Source organism: Elephas maximus, chromosome 3 (genome assembly GCF_024166365.1).
Source record: "Elephas maximus indicus isolate mEleMax1 chromosome 3, mEleMax1 primary haplotype, whole genome shotgun sequence".
NCBI lineage: Eukaryota > Metazoa > Chordata > Mammalia > Proboscidea > Elephantidae > Elephas > Elephas maximus.
The window spans coordinates 48,698,077-48,717,819 of NC_064821.1; positions in this window are offsets into that span (position 1 = coordinate 48,698,077).

Here is a 19,743-nt window from a genome sequence, read left to right on the forward strand (position 1 = left end):
GGAGCATGGCCGCCGGGATTCCTCTAGTCTCAGTCAGACCATTAAGTATGGTCTTTTTATGAGAATTTGCGGTCTGCATCACACTGATCTCCTGTTCCCTCAGGAGTTCTCTGTTGTGCTCCCTGTCAGGGCAATCATCGGTTGTGGCCGGGCACCAACTAGTTCTTCTGGTCTCAGGATGATGTAGGTCTCTGGTTCCTGTGGCCCTTTCTGTCTCTTGGGCTCCTAGTTGTCCTGTGACCTTGCTGTTCTTCATTTTCCTTTGCTCCAGGTGGGTTGAGACCAATTGATGCATCTTAGATGGCCGCTTGTTAGCCTTTAAGACCCTAGACGCCACATTTCAAAGTGGGATGCAGAATGTTTTCATAATAGAATTATTTTGCCAATTGACATAAAAGTCCCCTCAAACCATTTTCCCCAGACCCCTGCCCCTGCTCCACTGACCTTTTTTTTTTTTTAATAAATTTTATTAAGCTTCAAGTGAACGTTTACAAATCCAATCAGTCTGTCACATATAAGTTTACATACATCTCACTCCCTACTCCCACTTGCTCTCCCCCTCTTGAGTCAGCCCTTTCAGTCTCTCCTTTCTTGACAATTTTGCCGGCTTCCCTCTCTCTCTATCCTCCCATCCCCCCTCCAGACAAGAGTTGCCAACACAATCTCAAGTGTCCACCTGATATAATTAGCTCACTCTTTATCAGCGTCTCTCTCCCACCCGCTGACCAGTCCCTTTCATTTCTGATGAGTTGTCTTCGGGGATGGTTCCTGTCCTGTGTCAGCTGAAGGTCTGGGGAGCATGGCCGCCGGGATTCCTCCAGTCTCAGTCAGACCATTAAGTTTGGTCTTTTTATGAGAATTTGGGGTCTGTATCCCACTGATCTCCTGCTCCCTCAGGGGTCCTCTGCTGTGCTCCCTGTCAGGGCAATCATCGGTTGTGGCCGGGCACCAACTAGTTCTTCTGGTCTCAGGATGATGTAGGTCTCTGGTTCATGTGGCCCTTTCTGTCTCTTGGGCTCTTAGTTGTTGTGTGGCCTTGGTGTTCTTCATTTTCCTTTGCTCCAGGTGGGTTGAGACCAATTGTTGCATCTTAGATGGCCGCTTGTGAGCATTTAAGACCCCAGACGCCACATTTCAAAGTGGGATGCAGAATGGTTTCATAATAGAATTATTCTGCCAATTGACTTAGAAGTCCCTGCAAACCATGTTCCCCAGACCCCCGCACTTGCTCCCCTGACCTTCGAAGCATTCATTTTATCCCGGAAACTTCTTTGCTTTTGGTCCAGTCCAATTGAGCTGACCTTCCATGTATTGAGTGTTGTCTTTCCCTTCACCCAAAGCAGTTCTTATCTACTGATTAATCAATAAAAAACCCTCTCCCTCCCTCCCTCCCTCCCTCCCCCCCTTCGTAACCACAAAAGTATGTGTTCTTCTCAGTTTTTACTGTTTCTCAAGATCTTATAATACTGGTCTTACACAATATTTGTCCTTTTGCCTCTGACTAATTTCGCTCAACATAATGCCTTCCAGGTTCCTCCATGTTATGAAATGTTTCACAGATTCGTCACTGTTCTTTATCGATGCGTAGTATTCCATCGTGTGAATATACCACAATTTATTTACCCATTCATCCGTTGATGGACACCTTGGTTGCTTCCAGCTTTTTGCTATTGTAAACAGAGCTGCAATAAACATGGGTGTGCATATATCCGTTTGTGTGAAGGCTCTTGTATCTCTAGGGTATATTCCGAGGAGTGGGATTTCTGGGTTGTATGGTAGTTCTATTTCTAACTTTTTAAGATAACGCCAGATAGATTTCCAAAGTGGTTGTACCATTTTACATTCCCACCAGCAGTGTATAAGAGTTCCAATCTCTCCGCAGCCTCTCCAACATTTATTATTTTGTGTTTTTTGGATTAATGCCTGCCTTGTTGGTGTGAGATGGAATCTCATCGTAGTTTTAATTTGCATTTCTCTAATGGCTAATGATCGAGAGCATTTTCTCATGTATCTGTTGGCTGCCTGAATATGTTCTTTAGTGAAGTGCGTGTTCATATCCTTTGCCCAGTTCTTGATTGGGTTGTTTGTCTTTTTGTGGTTGAGTTTTGACAGAATCATGTAGATTTTAGAGATCAGGCGCTGGTCTGAGATGTCATAGCTGAAAATTCTTTCCCAGTCTGTAGGTGGTCTTTTTACTCTTTTGGTGAAGTCTTTAGATGAGCATAGATGTTTGATATTTAGGAGCTCCCAGTTATCGGGTTTCTCTTCATCATTTTTGGTAATGTTTTGTATTCTGTTTATGCCTTGTATTAGGGCTCCTAGGGTTGTCCCTATTTTTTCTTCCATGATCTTTATCGTTTTAGTCTTTATGTTTAGGTCTTTGATCCACTTGGAGTTAGTTTTTGTGCATGGTGTGAGGTATGGGTCCTGTTTCATTCTTTTGCAAATGGATATCCAGATATGCCAGCACCATTTGTTAAAAAGACTATCTTTTCCCCAATTAACTGACACTGGTCCTTTGTTAAATATCAGCTGCTCATATGTGGATGGATTTATATCTGGGTTCTCAATTTTGTTCCATTGGTCTATGTGCCTGTTGTTGTACCAGTACCAGGCTGTTTTGACTACTGTGGCTGTATAATAGGTTCTGAAATCAGGTAGAGTGAGGCCTCCCACTTTCTTCTTCTTTTTCAGTAATGCTTTGCTTATCCGAGGCTTCTTTCCCTTCCATATGAAATTGGTGATTTGTTTCTCTATCCCCTTAAAATATGACATTGGAATTTGGATCGGAAGTGCGTTATATGTATAGATGGCTTTTGGTAGAATAGACATTTTTACTATGTTAAGTCTTCCTATCCATGAGCAAGGTATGTTTTTCCACTTAAGTATGTCCTTTTGAATTTCTTGTAGTAGAGCTTTGTAGTTTTCTTTGTATAGGTCTTTTACATCCTCGGTAAGATTTATTCCTAAGTATTTTATCTTCTTGGGGGCTCCTGTGAATGGTATTGATTTGGTTATTTCCTCTTCAGTGTTCTTTTTGTTGATGTAGAGGAATCCAAGTGATTTTTGTATGTTTATCTTATAACCTGAGACTCTGCCAAACTCTTCTATTAGTTTCAGTAGTTTTCTGGAGGATTCCTTAGGGTTTTCTGTGTATAAGATCATGTCATCTGCAAATAGTGATAACTTTACTTCCTCCTTGCCAATCCAGATACCCTTTATTTCTTTGTCTAGCCTAATTGCCCTGGCTAGGACTTCAAGTATGATGTTGAATAAGAGCGGTGATAAAGGGCATCCTTGTCTGGTTCCTGTTCTCAAGGGAAATGCTTTCAGGTTCTCTCCATTTAGAGTGATATTGGCTGTTGGCTTTGCATAGATGCCCTTTATTATGTTGAGGAATTTTCCTTCAATTCCTATTTTGGTAAGAGTTTTTATCATAAATGGGTGTTGGACTTTGTCAAATGCCTTTTCTGCATCAATTGATAAGATCATGTGGTTTTTGTCTTTTGTTTTATTTATGTGATGGATTACATTAATGGTTTTTCTGATATTAAACCAGCCTTGCATACCTGGTATAAATCCCACTTGATCATGGTGAATTATTTTTTTGATGTGTTGTTGGATTCTTAAATAGAGGCACTTTTAATGTGCCTGCTATTTGGTCTTAGGGACTTCATTCATTACTGTTCTAAGCCACCAAAGGCACAATTTAATATGACAGAAGAGTAATAAAATAAAACAGCAGATTGATTTTTTTAATATATCTAAAATCTAATTTAAAGAGTGTTTTTAAGAAGAGTATACTCCTTGAAGAATAAACTCTTGATCTCTGCGGCTCTCCCATCTCATCCTTACACCACGATTCCATTCAGGCTTTGCCTAAACCTGCTATGTGCTGAGCACGGCTCTAGGACCAGGGAATAAAACAATGGCTGACCAGTGACTGCCAGTGCAGCGCTTACCCACTGAGGCAATAAATGGGTGCTGAAATGGCCTGAGAAGAAGCCTGGCTCCTTCACAGTGAGATGTGTGAGGATACAGACTGCACCTGTATAGGAACAGTACCTGTATAGGTGCAGTGCCTGTAACAGGTACAGTACCTGTAACAGGCACAATTCCTGTATAGGTGCAGTACCTGTATAGGCACAGTACCTGTATAGGTGCAGTATCCAGGAAGAGGGGAGTGGCATGAGGTCATTAATATACCTGACAAAGTTCATCCGAAGGAGGAGAATTCCGGTTCGTGGATGCACGTGTGTGCCATAAAGACCCTCATTTGCTGCTGGAGCTCTTAATAGTGACTTGTATCTTTGATCAATATTCTGGGCCTCCTGAAGTCACTCAATGATTCACATGGGTCCCTTGAGTTCCGCCAAGAATTTTTCACCTGTTACGTTTAATAGTAAGCAAAGCTCTTAATTCTTAACAAAAAGAGAGAAAAGAAATTCTTGCTTTGCACTCAATGTATTGGTCATGAAAAGGATGTGTAATGGAATGTTAAATGAGGTCAGGCTGTGTTCAGTTGAGAGCCTGAATCTTCAGCTGCCACCATCCTCAATTCCAGAATTTCTCGGTGGCGCAAACGGTTAACCCAGGCATCTGCTAACTGAAAAGTTGGTGGTTCGAGTTCAACCAGAGGTACCACGGTAGAAAGCCCAGATGATTTACTTCTGAAAAATCAGGCATAAAAAACTCTATGCAGCACAGTTCTATTCAGGTACAAATGGGGTCACATGAATTGGAGTCAGCTCGATGGCAACCGTTTTTTTCCTTTTTAATCCCCAATTCCAGTGTGAGGTGTGGACGACCCAGGCAAACATGCAAAGCGGTCAAGAGTTTTGCATCTGTTAACTCGACAGTTACTTTGAGGAAGAAGAAAAGACCAAGCCAATGTGAGATTAGGGAAAAATGTTTTTAGAGAGGACCCCTGGTGGTACAGTGGTTAAGCGCTCAGGCTGCTAAACAAAATGTCAGCAGTTTGAGTCCACCAGCTGCTCCTTGGAAACCCTATGAGGCAGTTCTACTCTATCCTATAGCGTCGTTATGAGTTGAAATCAACTTGATGGCAACAGGTTCAGTTTTTGGTTTTTAGAGAAAGATGTTACTGTCTTTCAGCATCGCCCCCGCTTGGGGAAGTGGGGCTTGCTTCCTGCTTACCTTGAGTGTACTGAGAATATCTTCATGGAGACCACTCAGAGAGCAGGCATGTGTCCCCAGGCCCAGGGACACAATGCGCTGGGGTGTACCCCCCACCCAAGAAGCCTAAAGGGGGGACCTGGTTAAAGCAGCCCCTGGCAGTAATGTTCCTTCACTGACAACCTATCCAAGGTGGGTGCTTCCCATGGACCAGGTGTGGGTCTGGGAGAGTCTTGGACTCCACCTGGAGGAGGAAGGAGACTCAGAGGAAGAGCTCTGGGGTTTACCATCTGATCTCCAGGGGCTGAGGGTGGAACAACAAAAGACCAGCCAGAGAAGACGTTTTCACTGGAGTCCAGGTACGAGGTCGTCAGTGTTGAAGGAGTCTCCAAAGACCCTCGAAAGTGAGAGAGAAACAATAAGCAATTACCGTCAGCTCTTTTTTTTTTTTCTGACTTACGGTGCCCCCACGTGTGTGTCGGAGTAGAACTGTGTTCAGTGGAGTTTTCAGTGGCTGATTTTTCCAAAGCAGATCTTTAGGTCTTTCGTCTGAGGTGCCTCTGGGTGGATTTCAACCTCTGACCTTTTGGTTAGCAGCTAAGTACTTAACCACTCACACCACCCAGGGACTCTGGGAGATACACAGCTTTAAATGCCTGACAAATCCAGGGAGCAGTGATTCCAGCCCATGGGAAACCTTACCTGTCCCCACTGCCTTCCTGAAGGTGGCGGAAACTGCAGGCAGCTAGTTGAGGAATGCATCTGGTGGATAAACAGCAGGGAAGCCAGCGGTGGCCATGCCTGTTTCCCACTCAGGCTCCCTACCAGGAGGCGGGATGAAGCTGTACCCCAGAAGTTTTGACTATTAAACTGGAGTGGACATTTTAAATCCTGACTTGAAATGGCTGGAGAGAGTCCAGGAAAGTCATGAGGCTTGCCCCAGTTTTCATCCAGGGGGCAGGTAAGAACGAGTTCACGCAGGAGGGTTTGAACCAGTGGTGGGGGGGAATGAAGTTGTTTTTTCTGTTGCACCCAAACAGTCTTACTTGTTCAACATCCCAATTACACACAAACACTTCTAAAATATATGCCAGGGTTAATCACCCAATTGCTAAGAAGCACAATTAGCAAGTGCGTTAATGAGGGCTCCATTTACACTTCCAGCCTCACCTCTAAATACATGTTTATTTGGAGCTAGTTGTCCTAACGTCAGCTCTCCTTAATGTTCTATTTGTAATTCGGATTTCTTCGAGTACCTGGGAGCCTCATGCTAACATTACCCAACACAGGGGGACTTAGTACAGGCAAGCTCATTTTGGGCCTGTCCACGGGGCGCTTAATTCTAGAAGAGTTAGGAAAGCATCGTTATTGGGTTACTCAGTTGCAAGGAGTCTAGGAACAAAGTTTTTCGTATGCTTAAATTTCACAAGTCTGTTTTGCAACAGGGGCTCAAACGTACTAAATAGTCGCCTATAATTGTAATTGAGGCAAAATGTCTGACTTTAACCTGACACATAATTACTCTTTACAATAAACCTGCAGATGGGACAGTCATTGTTGGGAAAGACATAGGAGAAGCAGAAGACAAGATCAGAGGTAGAAGTTGACTACCAGCCCAGCTCCAGGTGTCAGCTCGTGGGGTTAAACCATATAGCTAACCCTCCCCACATGGATGTGTTATGGGTTGAATAGTATCCTCCCCAAAAGATAGTTGAAACCCTAACCCCAACCTGTGCATGTGACCTTGCTTGGAAATACAGCCTTTGAAGATGTTATCAGTTAACCTGAGGTCATACTAGAGCAGGGTGTGTTCTACTCCCATCTGAGCGGTGTCCTATAAAAGAGAAGAAGAGACTCAGAGGCAGGTATAAAAAAAAACAACCTGTTGGTGTCAAGTTGATTCCAGCTCTTAGCGACCCTCCCTGTAGGACACAGTAGAATTGCCCAATAGAGTTTTCAAGGAATGCCTGGTGGATTCAAACTGGCGACCTTTTGCTCTTAACCACTACACCACCAGGGCAGGTATAACCAAAAACCCACTGCCATCGAGTCGATTCCGGCTCATAGTGACCCTATATGATGAGGGCAGGTACAGACAGAGGAAAATGGCCATTGAAGATGCAGTTACACATCAAGGAACGTCTGGTCTACCAGGAGGGACAAGAAAGGACCTTCCTCTAGAGCCTTCAGAGAGAAGATGGCCCTGCCAACACCGTGAATTCAGACTTCTAACCTCCAGAACTGTGAGACAATACGTTTCTGTTGTTAAAGGCACCCGGTTCGTGGTACAGCAGAGGGCATACTGGATTGCAGGACCAGCTCAGTCTCTCTCGGCTTCTTTCATCCTCCAACGCTACCTCCAAATGGGGCTTTTTGCATATGAAAAAAAAGTTGATCTGACAAAAATCTGCCAGCTATTGTTGTTAGGGGTCACTGAGTCAAGTTGGTTTATGACTCCTAGTGACCCCATGTGACAGAGAAGAACTGCCCCATTGGGTTTTCATGGCTATAAATTTTATAGGAGCAGACTGCCAGGTCTTTCTCCTGAAGAGCTCCTGGGTGGGTTCGAACCACCCACCTTTTGGCTAGCAGTCAAACGCTTAACTGTTTGTACCACCAGGGCTCCTCAATCTGCTGGCTAACAGCTGACATGTTAATTCACCCATTTAACCAACAAGCATGTATTAATGAAGTGTTGTCACAGGGGCCATAGTGGGGTGTAGGTTTATAATAATAGCCACCAGACATCCCCTCTGGCAAAGTGTGGTTGACAAGAGGCACCCACAAAAGAGAACAGCTGACAAAGAATAACAATGTCTGCTTACAGGTGTCCTGAGATCATTTGAAATGTGTGACTTCCAGTTAATGAGGAATGGTGTGCTTGAGTGTCATGGGAGGTTCGCAAGGGAAAGCCACATAGCTCCCTTGTCACCTGCCCTGGACCGCACAATCGAGTTTCTCATCAGCAATCAATACTTCCCTCTGTACAGCGGATGCTGTGTTACATCTAAATTAGTGAGAACTTTACCTTCAGGTGTTGTAACATCCCCAGCTCATTTAGTCCCTCACCAGGTCAAGGTCATGTTCTAGGGCAGGAGCTCCTTTTTTTTTTTTAATAATTTTTATTGTGCTTTAAGTGAAAGTTTACAAATCAAGTCAGTCTGTCACATATAAGCTTATATACACCTTACTACATACTCCCATTTACTCTCCCCCTAATGAGTCAGCCCAATCCCTCCTTCCAGTCTCTCCTTTCGTGACTGTTTTGCCAGTTTCTAACCCTCTCTACCCTCCCATCTTTCCTCTAGACAGGAGATGCCAACACAGTCTCAAGTGTCCACCTGATACAAGTAGCTCACTCTTCATCAGCATCTCTTTCCAACCCATTGTCCAGTCCCTTCCATATCTGATGAGTTGTCTTTGGGAATGGTTCCTGTCCTGGACCAACAGAAGGTTTGGGGACCATGACCACCGGGATTCTTCTAGTCTCAGTCAGACCATTAAGTCAGGTCTTTTTATGAGAATTTGGAGTCTGCATCCCACTGTTCTCCTGCTCCCTCAGGGGTTCTCTGTTGTGCTCCCTGTCAGGGCAGTCATCGGTTGTGGCCAGGCACCATCTAGTTCTTCTGGTCTCAGGATGATGTAAGTCTCTAGTTCATGTGGCCCTTTCTGTCTCTTGGGCTCATAGTTATCGTGTGACCTTGGTGTTCTTCATTCTCCTTTGATCCAGGTGGGTTGAGACCAATTGATGCATCTTAGATGGCTGCTTGTTAGCATTTAAGACCCCAGACGCCACACTTCAAAGTGGGATGCAGAATGTTTTCATAAATAGAATTTATTTTGCCAATTGACTTAGAAGTCCCCTTAAACCATAGTCCCCAAACCCCCGCCCCTGCTCCGCTGACCTTCGAAGCATTCAGTTTATCCCGGAAACTTCTTTGCTTTTGGTCCAGTCCAGTTGAGCTGGCCTTCTCTGTATTGAGTATTGTCGTTCCCTTCACCTAAAGTAGTTCTTATCTACTAACTAATCAGTAAATAACCCTCTCCCACCCTCCCTCCCCCCCCTCATAACCACAAAAGAATGTGTTCTTCTCAGTTTATACTATTTCTCAAGATCTTATAATAGTGGTCTTATACAATATTTGTCCTTTTGCCTCTGACTAATTTCACTCAGCATAAGGCCTTCCAGGTTCCTCCATGTTATGAAATGTTTCACAGATTCGTCACTGTTCTTTATCGATGCATAGTATTCCATTGTGTGAATATACCATAATTTATTTAACCATTCATCTGCTAATGGACACCCTTGGTTGCTTCCAGCTTTTTGCTATTGTAAACAGTGCTGCAATAAACATGGGTGTGCATATATCTGTTCTTGTAAAGGAGGAGCTCCTTTTTAAGCTTTGCAATAGATATAAAAAATCACCTGTTATATTCACACAATGGAATACTACACATCGATAAAGAACCATGACGAATCTTGGAAACATTTTATAACATGGAGGAATCTGAAAGGCATTATGCTGAGTGAAATCAGTCAGTTGCAAAAGGACAAATATTGTATAAGATCACTACTATAAGAACTCGAGAAATAGTTCAAAGAAGAAAATATTCTTTGATGGTTACGAGGGGGGAGGGAGGGAGGATGGGAAAGTGGTATTCACTAATAAGATAGTAGATAAGAACCACTTTAAGTGAAGGGAAAGACGACACACAATACAGGAGAGGTCAGCACAACTGGACTAAACCAAAAGCAAAGAAATTTCCTCAATAAACTGAATGCTTCGAAGGCCAGTGTAGCAGGGGTGGGGGTTTGGGGACCATGGTTTCAGGGGACATCTAAGTCAATTGGCATAATAAAATCTATTAAGAAAACATTCTGCATCCCACTTTGGAGAGTGGCGTCTGGGGCCTTAAACGCTAGCAAGCGGCCACCTAAAACGCATCAATTGGTCTCAACCCACCTGGATCAGAGGAGAATGAAGAACACCAAGGACACAAGGTAATTTCGAGCCCAAGAGACAGAAAGGGCCACATAAACCAGAAACTGCATCAGCCTGAGACCGGAAGAACTAGATGGTGCCCAGCTACAACCAATGACTGCTCTGACAGGGAACACAACAGAGAACCCCTGAGGGAGCAGGACAGCAGCGGGATGCAGACCCCAAATTCTTGTAAAAAGACCAGACTTGATGGTCTAACTGAGACTAGAAGGACCCTGGTGGTCATGGCTCCCAGACCTTCTGTTGGCCCAGGACAGGAACCATTCTCAAAGCCAACTTTTCAGACAGGGATTGGACTGGACAATGGTTTAGAGAGTGATGCTGGTGAGGAGTGAGCTACTTGGAACAGGTGGACACTTGAGACTATGTTGGCATCTCCTGCCTGGAGGAGAGATGAGAGGGTAGAGGGGGTTAGAAGCTGGTGAAACGGACTCTAAAAGAGAGAGTGGAGGGAGGGAGCGGGCTGTCTCATTAGGGGGAGAGCAACTGGGAGTATGTAGCAAGGTGTATATAAGTTTTTAATGTGAGAGACTGACTTGATTCATAAACTTTCACTTAAAGCACAATAAAAATTAAAAAAAAATCACCTGTTCTGCCTTCCAGAGCCCTGGTGGTGCAACAGTTAAGCACTCAGCTGAGAACCGAGAAGTTGGCGGTTAGAACATACCCAGCGGCTCTGCAGGAGAAAGACCTGGTGATCTGCTTCCGTGAAGATGACAGACAAGAAAAGTCTATGGGGCAGTTCTGCTCTGTCACATGGGGTCTTTCTATGAGTCAAAAATCAGCCTGACAGCACTTAATAAAAACAACTCTGACAAAACAAATCACATACAACTCGAGCACCTACTTTGTGAAATAAGGCACCTTGTTTTTAATCTTGATTTTGGAATAACAGGAGCAGCTATTTCTCGTTGTTGTTGTTAAGTGCCATCTAGTCGGTTCCTACATACACAGAACAAAACACTGCCCAGCCCTACACAATTCTCACAATTGTTGCTATGTTTGAGTCCACTGTTGAAGCCTGTGTGTCAATGCATAAATTTAAGATAATAAGACCTTACAAAGAAGAAAAATTAGAAAGCAGTTATTTACATGGTCAAAAGAGCCTACGTTTTGGAAAGACTTCACCTTCAATTCTTTTAAAGGGTCTCCTAACATAAACAAGGTGGGTTTATAGAAGCATTCCACCACCTGTCTGCCAGTTTGTCATACTGTAGTGACTTGCATGTGGCTGTGATTTTGGAAGCTATTCCACTGGTATTTCAAATACCAGTAGGGTCACCTGTGGTGGGCAGGTTTCAGCAGAGATGTCAGTGGCTGCAACAACGGGCTCAAACGTACCAACAATGGTGAAGATGGCATGGGACTGGGCAACGTTTTGTTCTGTTTTACCTAGGGTCACAATTAGTCAGAACCAACTCGATGGAAACTAACAGCAACAACATAGAAGCATTCAATTCCTGGGATATAGTAGCAGAGACCCTCGTCACAGAAAGCTCCTGGGCCTCAGACAAGTGAAAGCCAACCAAAAATCATACTTGCTGAAATGATAACATAAGTGCGTGTGAAATCTATGATTTCTAAATGGTTAACACGAATCTTTACATTATGCATTACTTTTTTAGCAACATATCTGTTATTTCAAGCATGGTACACTTACGCTTCAGGAAACCTAATGCCACTAACTTATTTTGTTGACTTTCCGTCCTGGAATCCTGGGTCCCCTGCAAACGTTTAAGCTCCTTGAGGGTAGCTATGTCTCCTGGCCAGGTACACAGGAAGTGCCCCCCTACCTTCCCCAAGACTTGCTTCAAGATTGAGGTGGCCTAATTGCTGAAGCCAAAAGCTGAGGCAGCATCCTTGGTTCTTCCTCCATCATCAAATGTTGTCAATTTTCTCTCCCTAATCTCTCTCTGCAGGATACCGGTGCCCCTGGAGCTGTGCAGTCCAGCCAGCCTGGCCCCTACCATAGCCTCCCACTCATTCAGCATGCTTCTCCTCAAGACCTGCAACCCTGAAGCAAGAGGTACTTTTCTAGAACGAAAGCTGATGATGTCACTGTCTTATTTAAAATTCCCCAGAGGCTTCCGGTACAAGTTAGAATAGGACCCACATTCTCCCTGTAGCCTCCAAGTCCCCGAGTGCCCCGGCCTCTGCCTCTGTCTGCAACACTCTTGGGCCACCTCTTGCTCAGTGCTTCAGCCATGCTGACCTGACCTCCTTTCAGTTCTCCAAAGAGGCCAAGCCACCTCCTGCCTCGGGGCCTTTGTACTTGCTGTTCTTTCTGTCCAGAACACTCCCTCCAGCTTTTGCACGGCTGGCCTGTCTTCCCATGATCTCGGTCAAATGCCATCCCTCTGGAGAAATCTACCCACCAGACACTCTATCCCATTACTCTGCTTTATTTTCCTGGTAACACTTGTTATTCTATATCCCTTTAAGTGAGGACTGGTTTATTGCCTGTCTCCTCGACACACACGCCCACTGGCACTAGAATATAAGCTCCTTGAGAACAGGGAAGAAATCCCTCAGTGATGCAAATGGTGAATGTGCTTGGTTGCTAACCAAAAGGATGGAGGTTCAGGTCCATCTAGAGGTGCTCTTGGAAGAAAGGCCTGGCAATCTTCTTCTGGAAGGTCACAGCCTTAAGAACCCTATGGAGCACAATTCTACTTGACACACATGGGGTCACCGTGAGTCAGAGTTGACTCAATGGCAACTGTTTTTTGAGAATAGGGGCTTTGTTCACAGTCGTGGCCCCAAGCTTGGCACATCATATTGGTTGAATGAATGAGGGCACTTTACCTGTGTTTCCAAGACTGGAAAGATGAGGGGTGGTGAGGAAGGGACTGATGACTGCAGAGGAGTCCCCTGCTGTGACCCTGAAGTCACTTGGGAGCTGCCAGCTCTCTGGAGGCTCCCAAACTCTTGGCCCTAGGCCAGGGCACTGCAGAGTGAGGGCTGGAACGCCAGGCAGTGCCAGCTTCCCAGAGAAGCACACGGGAGCCGTCCTGTCTCATGAGCTACCGCTGACCACCCCATTTCCCTCCAAGGGTGCCCTGTCCTTCTCTGGCCCCAGGCCTCTCCATTGCTGCTTTAGAAGCTGGGCCATGCCCAGGCTGCGTTTCCACTTGGCCTGAAGGATACGATGCAGCTCCTGCTGGTGCAGAGCTGTCTGGGGTGGCTGCCAGCACTTTTATCTTCTCTTTTTATCTGTCAACCAAGAGCTTTTCCCTGCTTTTGCCTCTTGAAGCTCAGGCAAGAAATAATGACCTTGAGTATAGGTGTGCCTCTCACTTCCTTACCCAAGTCCCCAGTCCTGATTCATGTCCAGGCCAAAGGTTCCCAGTGTCATCTCTTCTTTACCCTTGACCCCTTCCTTCCCCAGGCAGCCCCAAAACAAAATTAAATTTTTTTGTTTGTTTTTTGAGATCTGTCTCAGGCAGTAAGAGCACTGGTAGTTTGCCCCTTTTAACAGGGAGCACAATGCGCCTCCAGACTCTGGCCAAGTGACCACTTGGAGAAAATTCTCAGAATCACCCATAGCCGTGGGAAGAACAAAGGGGCTTCAGTTCTTGAACTTGGGGCTCTGGCTCCCCAGCTTGCAGCAAGTTCACTTGACAAACATTCTTGAGAGTCTATGAGTTGTCAGGATTGGTCTTCTAGGGTCTGTCTCACTGGACTGGTTGAAGACTTTGATAATAATGTCAGTGTTGTGTACCTATCTGAGGAGGTATTTTTGGAGCACAACATTATGTGACGGTTCAACCAAGGCTGCTGGGACAACTGGATATCCATATGCAAAAGAAAGAAGTTGGACACATATACAAAAATTAACAAGAAACTAATCAAGACATAGAACTAAAACTATTAAACTCTTTAAAGGAAACATAGTATAATGTTGGATTAGGCAAAGCCTTCTTGGGTCTGACACCAAAAGTACAAGCAACAAATGAAAAAGATAGCAAAATTGGATAGCATCAAAACTGAAAATGTTTGTGCTTCAAAACACACTATTAAGAAAGTGAAAAGACAACCCACAGAATGGGAGAAAGATTTTGCAAATCTTATATCTGATAAGGGTCTGGTATCCAGAATATATAAAGAACTCCTACAACTCAGTTTATAAAAAAACAAATAACACAATTTAAGAACGGGCAAAGGATTTGAATTGACAGTTCTCCAAAGAAGATACGCAAATGGTCAACAAGCATGTGAAATGATGCCCAATATCATTAGCCCTCAGGGAAATAAATCAAGACCCCAATGAGTTACTACCTCACTTCCAAGAGGATGGCTAAAATAAAAAAGACAGATAATAACAAGTGTAGTGAAGATGTGGAGAAATTGGGACCCTCATATGCTGCTGGTAGGAATGTAAAATGGTGCAGCCACTTTGGAAAACAGCTTGGCAGTTCCTCAAAATGTTAAACACAGAGTTACTATAAACCAAAAAACCCAAACCTATTGCCGTCGAGTCAATTCCGACTCATAGCGGCCCTATAGGACAGAATAGAACTGCCCCAAAGGGTTTCCAAGGCGCGGCTAGGGAATTTGAACTGCCAGCCTTTTGGTTAGCAGCTGAGTTCTTAACCACTACACCACCAGGGCTTCAGGGTTACTATATGACCCAGAAATTCCACTCCTAAGTGGAATAAGAGAAATGAAAAAATATATCCCGATGAAAACTTTATAGCATCAGTCATCTAGCATTATCCATAATAGCCCCCAAATGGAAACAACCCAAATGTCCATCAACTGAAGAATGGATAAACAAAATGTGGTCCATCCATACAATGGAATATTATTCAGCCATAAAAAGGAATGAAGTACTGATAGAAGTTACAACATGAATGTACCTTGAAACGTTATGCTAAGTGAAAGAGGCAAGTTACCAAAGGCCACATATTATATGCTCCCATTCATGTGAAATATCCAGATTAGGCAAATCCATAGAGACAAAAAGTAAATTAGTGGACGTCTCAGGCTGGGAGGGTTAGAAGGAAATAGGGAGTGGCTACTAATGGGCAACGGAAACCCTGGTGGCGTAATGGTTAAGTGCTAGAGCTGCTAACCAAAAGGTTGGCAGTTTGAATCCACTAGGTGCTTCTTGGAAACTCTGTGGGGCAGTTCTACTCTGTCCTGTAGGGTCGCTATGAGTCGGAATCAACTCGACGGCAACGGGTTTGGTTTTTCTTTTATATAATTTTTATTGTGCTTTAAGTGAAAGTTTACAAATCAAGTCAGTCTCTCACACAAAAACCCATATATACCTTGCTACACACTCCCAATTACTCTCCCCCTAATGAGACAGGCTGCTCTCTCCCTCCACTCTCCTTTCGTGTGCATTTCGCCAGCTTCTAACCCCCTCTACCCTCTCATCTCCCCTCCAGGCAGGAGATGCCAACATAGTCTCAAGTGTCCACCTGCTCCAAGAAGCTCACTCCTCACCAGCATCCCTCTTCAACCCATTGTCCAGTCCAATCCCTGTCTGAATAGTTGGCTTTGGGAATGGTTCCTGTCCTGGGCCAACAGAAGGTCTGGGGGCTGGTTTGGTTTTTTTGGCTAATGAGTATGGGGTTTCATGTTGGGATGATAAAAATATTCTAAAATTGATTGTGGTGATGGTTGCACAATTGTGAATATGTCAAAAACCACTGAATTGTACACTTTAAGTGGACGAATTGTATGGTATGTAAATTAGATGTCAATAAAGCTGTTACCAAAAAACAACTACATGATAAATATCCTGGCTCAGGAGGGTTTGAGAATCTGAAAACTTACAACTTGTGGTGGGCAGAATAACGTCCCCCTAAATTTTAAATATATTGAAGGGGGCAGTGATGGTTCAGTGGTAGAACTCTCGCCTTCCATGAGAGAGACCCAGGTTCGATTCCCGGCCAATGTACCTCATGCCTGCACAGCCACCACTTGTCTGTTAGTGGAGTCTTGTGTGTTACTATGGTGCTGAACAGAGCTTCCAGGCTGAGATGAACTAGTAAGAAAAGCCTGGTGATCTTCCAAAAATCAGCCAGTGAAAACCCTATAGATCATAGCGGTCACCGTGAGTTGGGTACTGACTCGACAGCATCTAACAACAACCATAATAAAGTTTCTTTATCCTAATCCCTGGAAACTGTGAATGTTACCTTATGTGGAAAAAGGGACTTCACAGGTATGACTAAGAGTGTGGACCTTGAGATGATGGGCAGATGGGTCCAATCTAATCATATGAGTCTTTAAAAGCAGAGAACCTTTCCCTGGTGGGTCAGAGAGATGAACTGGAAGAAGAGGAGAGAGTCAAAGCACTCACCCACCCTTGCTGCCTTTGAAGATGGAGCAAAGGGGATCCTGGCTTTGAAGGTGGAGGAAGGGGGCCATAAGCCAAGATTTAGGGTGGCCTCTCTAAGAGCTGGGAATAGATCTCAGCTGAGAGCCAGCAAGGAACCTGGCATCTTAGTCCTACAACCTCAAAGAACTGAATTCTGCCCAAACCCAAATGAACAAGAAAATGGCTCCCCCAGAAAATGGCCCTGCCAATACCTTGACTTCTGTGAGGCCTGTGTTGGACCTCTGACCTCCAGAACTGTAAGTCGATAAATTTGTGTTGTTAAAGCCACTAAATCTGGACTAATGGACCACAACTACCACAGCCTCCACCAGACTGAGTCCAGCACAACAGATGGTGCCCAGCTACCACCACCAACTGCTCTGACAAGGATCACAATAGAGGGTCCTAGACAGAGCCAGAGAAAAACGTAGAACAAAATTCTAACTCACAAAAAAAAAGATCAGACTTACTGATCCGACAGAGGCTGGAGAAACCTGGAGAGTGTGGCCTCTGGATATCCTTTTAACTCAATGTTGAAGTCACTCCTGAGGTTCACCCTTCAGCCAAAGATTAGAGGGCCCATGAAAGAAAATGAGACTAAAGGGGCACACCAGCCCAGGGGCAACAACTAGAAGGCAGGAGGGAACAGGAAAGCTGGTAACAGGGAACCCAAAGTCAAGAAGGGAGAATGTTGACAGGTCGTGGCATTGGCCACCAATGTCACAAAACAATGTGTATTGTTCAGTGAGAAACCAATTTGCTATGTAAACCTTCATCTAAAGTACAATTAAAAAAAAAAAAAAGTCACGAAATCTACTGTAGTTTGTTATGGTAGCAACAGATGACTACAAGCTTTTGGAAGCCTTTTTTTTTTTTTTTTTAAGTTTTCCTAGGCTTCTCACGTCTGGGGATGAAAAGGTCTCCACAGGGCTGAAAATCTGACACCTGTTCTCTCCCTTCTTCTAGGAGAACAGTAGAATGAACAAGAGGAGCTGAGTTTGTGAGTGGTATCTGAAAATAGAAACTGCAACAGGGTTTTATTTCTAACTCCACAGACATCTCTCGTGTCTCATTCATCTTCCTGGGTCTCCCTTCCTTGTCCGCAAAGCAGGCTGACTTCTGCCTACCCCACAGTTGAAGATCTAGGAAGATTTAAAAAAATCAGCTTCACAAATAAAGCCCCAGGGTGCTCCTTGTCAGGCAGGGGATAAACCACAGACACAGTATCGCCATAGGACCCACCACAGATATTCCTCCTTTCTCTGGCTCCTTCATGGGGTTTGGACACACCTAGTCCCTTTTGATGAGGCCTGGGGTGCCTTGTAACTGCCGTTAGCACAGGAATGAGAAAAACTTGAGACTGGTGAACATGCTGAAACTAATCACATGGCCTAAATCCACAAGGTTTTAGATTTTTTTGTTTTGGGGTGGGGGGGGCGGGTTAGTTTCCTAGGAGTCCCTGAAAGGCACAAAAGGTTAAGTGTTAAGTACTCTTTTACTAACCAAAAGGTTGGAGGTTTGAACTCACCCAGCGGCACCTCGGAAGAAAGGCCTGGTAAGCTGCTGCTGGAAAGATTATCACCAAGAAAACCCCATGGAGCAGTTCTACCCTGTAACACATGGGGTTGCCACCAGTCGGAATTGACTCAATAGCAATGGGTTTAGTTTTCTATGGTTGTCAACAACGTACCACAGTGTGTGGCTTAAAACAACAGAAATTTACTGTCATAGTTCTGGAGACTAGGAGCCAGAAATCAGGGTGTCAGCTGTGTGTTGATTCTTTCTGAGGCTTTGAGAAAGAATCTGTTCCATGCCTATCTCCTCACTTCTGGTGATGGCCAGCGATTCTTGGCTTGCAGCTGCATTACTCCAATATCTGCCTCCATAATCACATGGCTGTCTTCCCTCATGCCTCCCTGTCTCTGTTTCTCTTTTCTTCTTTTATAAGGTCTGCAATGAGCCCTGGTGGCACATTAACCAAACGGTCGGTGGTTCGAACCCATCAGCTGCTCCACGAAAGAAAGATGTGGCCGTCTGGTCCTATTAAGATTACAGCCTTGGAAATCCTACGGGGGCAGTTCTAGTCTGTCCTATAGAGTCGCTAGAGGTTGCAATAGACTCAATGGCAATGGTTTGGCTTGGTTAGAATGACAGCACTCAGACTGGATTAGGACCCATTTTATTCCAGCACAATCTATTATTAATTTATCTGAAAACATCTTCAAAGTCCGTTTTTCCAAACGAGGTCACATTCACAGGTACCAGGGGTTAGGACTTCAACGTATCTTTTTGGGGGAACACAATTCAATCCATAACTGGGGGGATATTCTCACACATGGAGGACTAGGAGTTAGCATGACCAAATGGCTTTCATGCAATTGCCCAAATCAAGCTAGAAGGTTCAGAGGCTGGATGAGATGAGATGGAGACACCAGGTCTCAAGGAGCAGCAGAAAAGTGAAAACACTTTGAAGATGTGTGGTAGTGGAAACACCAGCAGGAGGGACAGTTGTGACACTCATGCTCATTTCCCACCACTCCTCAGACCCTATTCTACCACCAAATTAGACACACTCATTTCCTTAATAAGCTGATTTCAATCAACTTTATTTGGGGATATTCTTTAAGGTGCCCTCAGGAAAACTAAGACACTTTTCACAGTAGCCTAAAGGTGGAAACGACTGAAATATCCACCAACAGATGAATGGATAAATAAAATATAGTATATACACCCAATGCAATACTACTATGCCATAAAGAGAAATGAAATCCTGATGTATGCCACTACATGGACGAACCTTGAAAGCATCATGCTGAGCAAAATAAATCGAACCAAACCCATTGCCGTGGAGTCGATTCCGACTCATAGCGACCCTATAGAACAGAGTAGAACTGCCCCATAGGGTTTCCAAGGAGTTCCTAGGGGACTGGAACTGCCGATCTTCTGGTTAGCAGCTATAGCTTTTAACCACTACGCCACCAGAATTCCGAGCGAGACAAGTCAGTTGTAAAAGGACAAATATTGTATGATTTCACTTACATGAAATAAGCAAATGTATAGAAACCAAAGATTATTAGTGGTTATCAGGGGTTGGAGGGAGGGGGAAAACAGGAGTTTTTACTTAGTGGGCACTGAGTTTATATTAACGGTGGTGGAATGGTTTGGAAAAGGGTGTCCAGAACGGTAGCACAACTTGGAGAATGTACTCGGTATCACCGAATTGTACATGTAGAAATTGTTGAGATAGCGCATGTTTTGATACATATTTTTTCA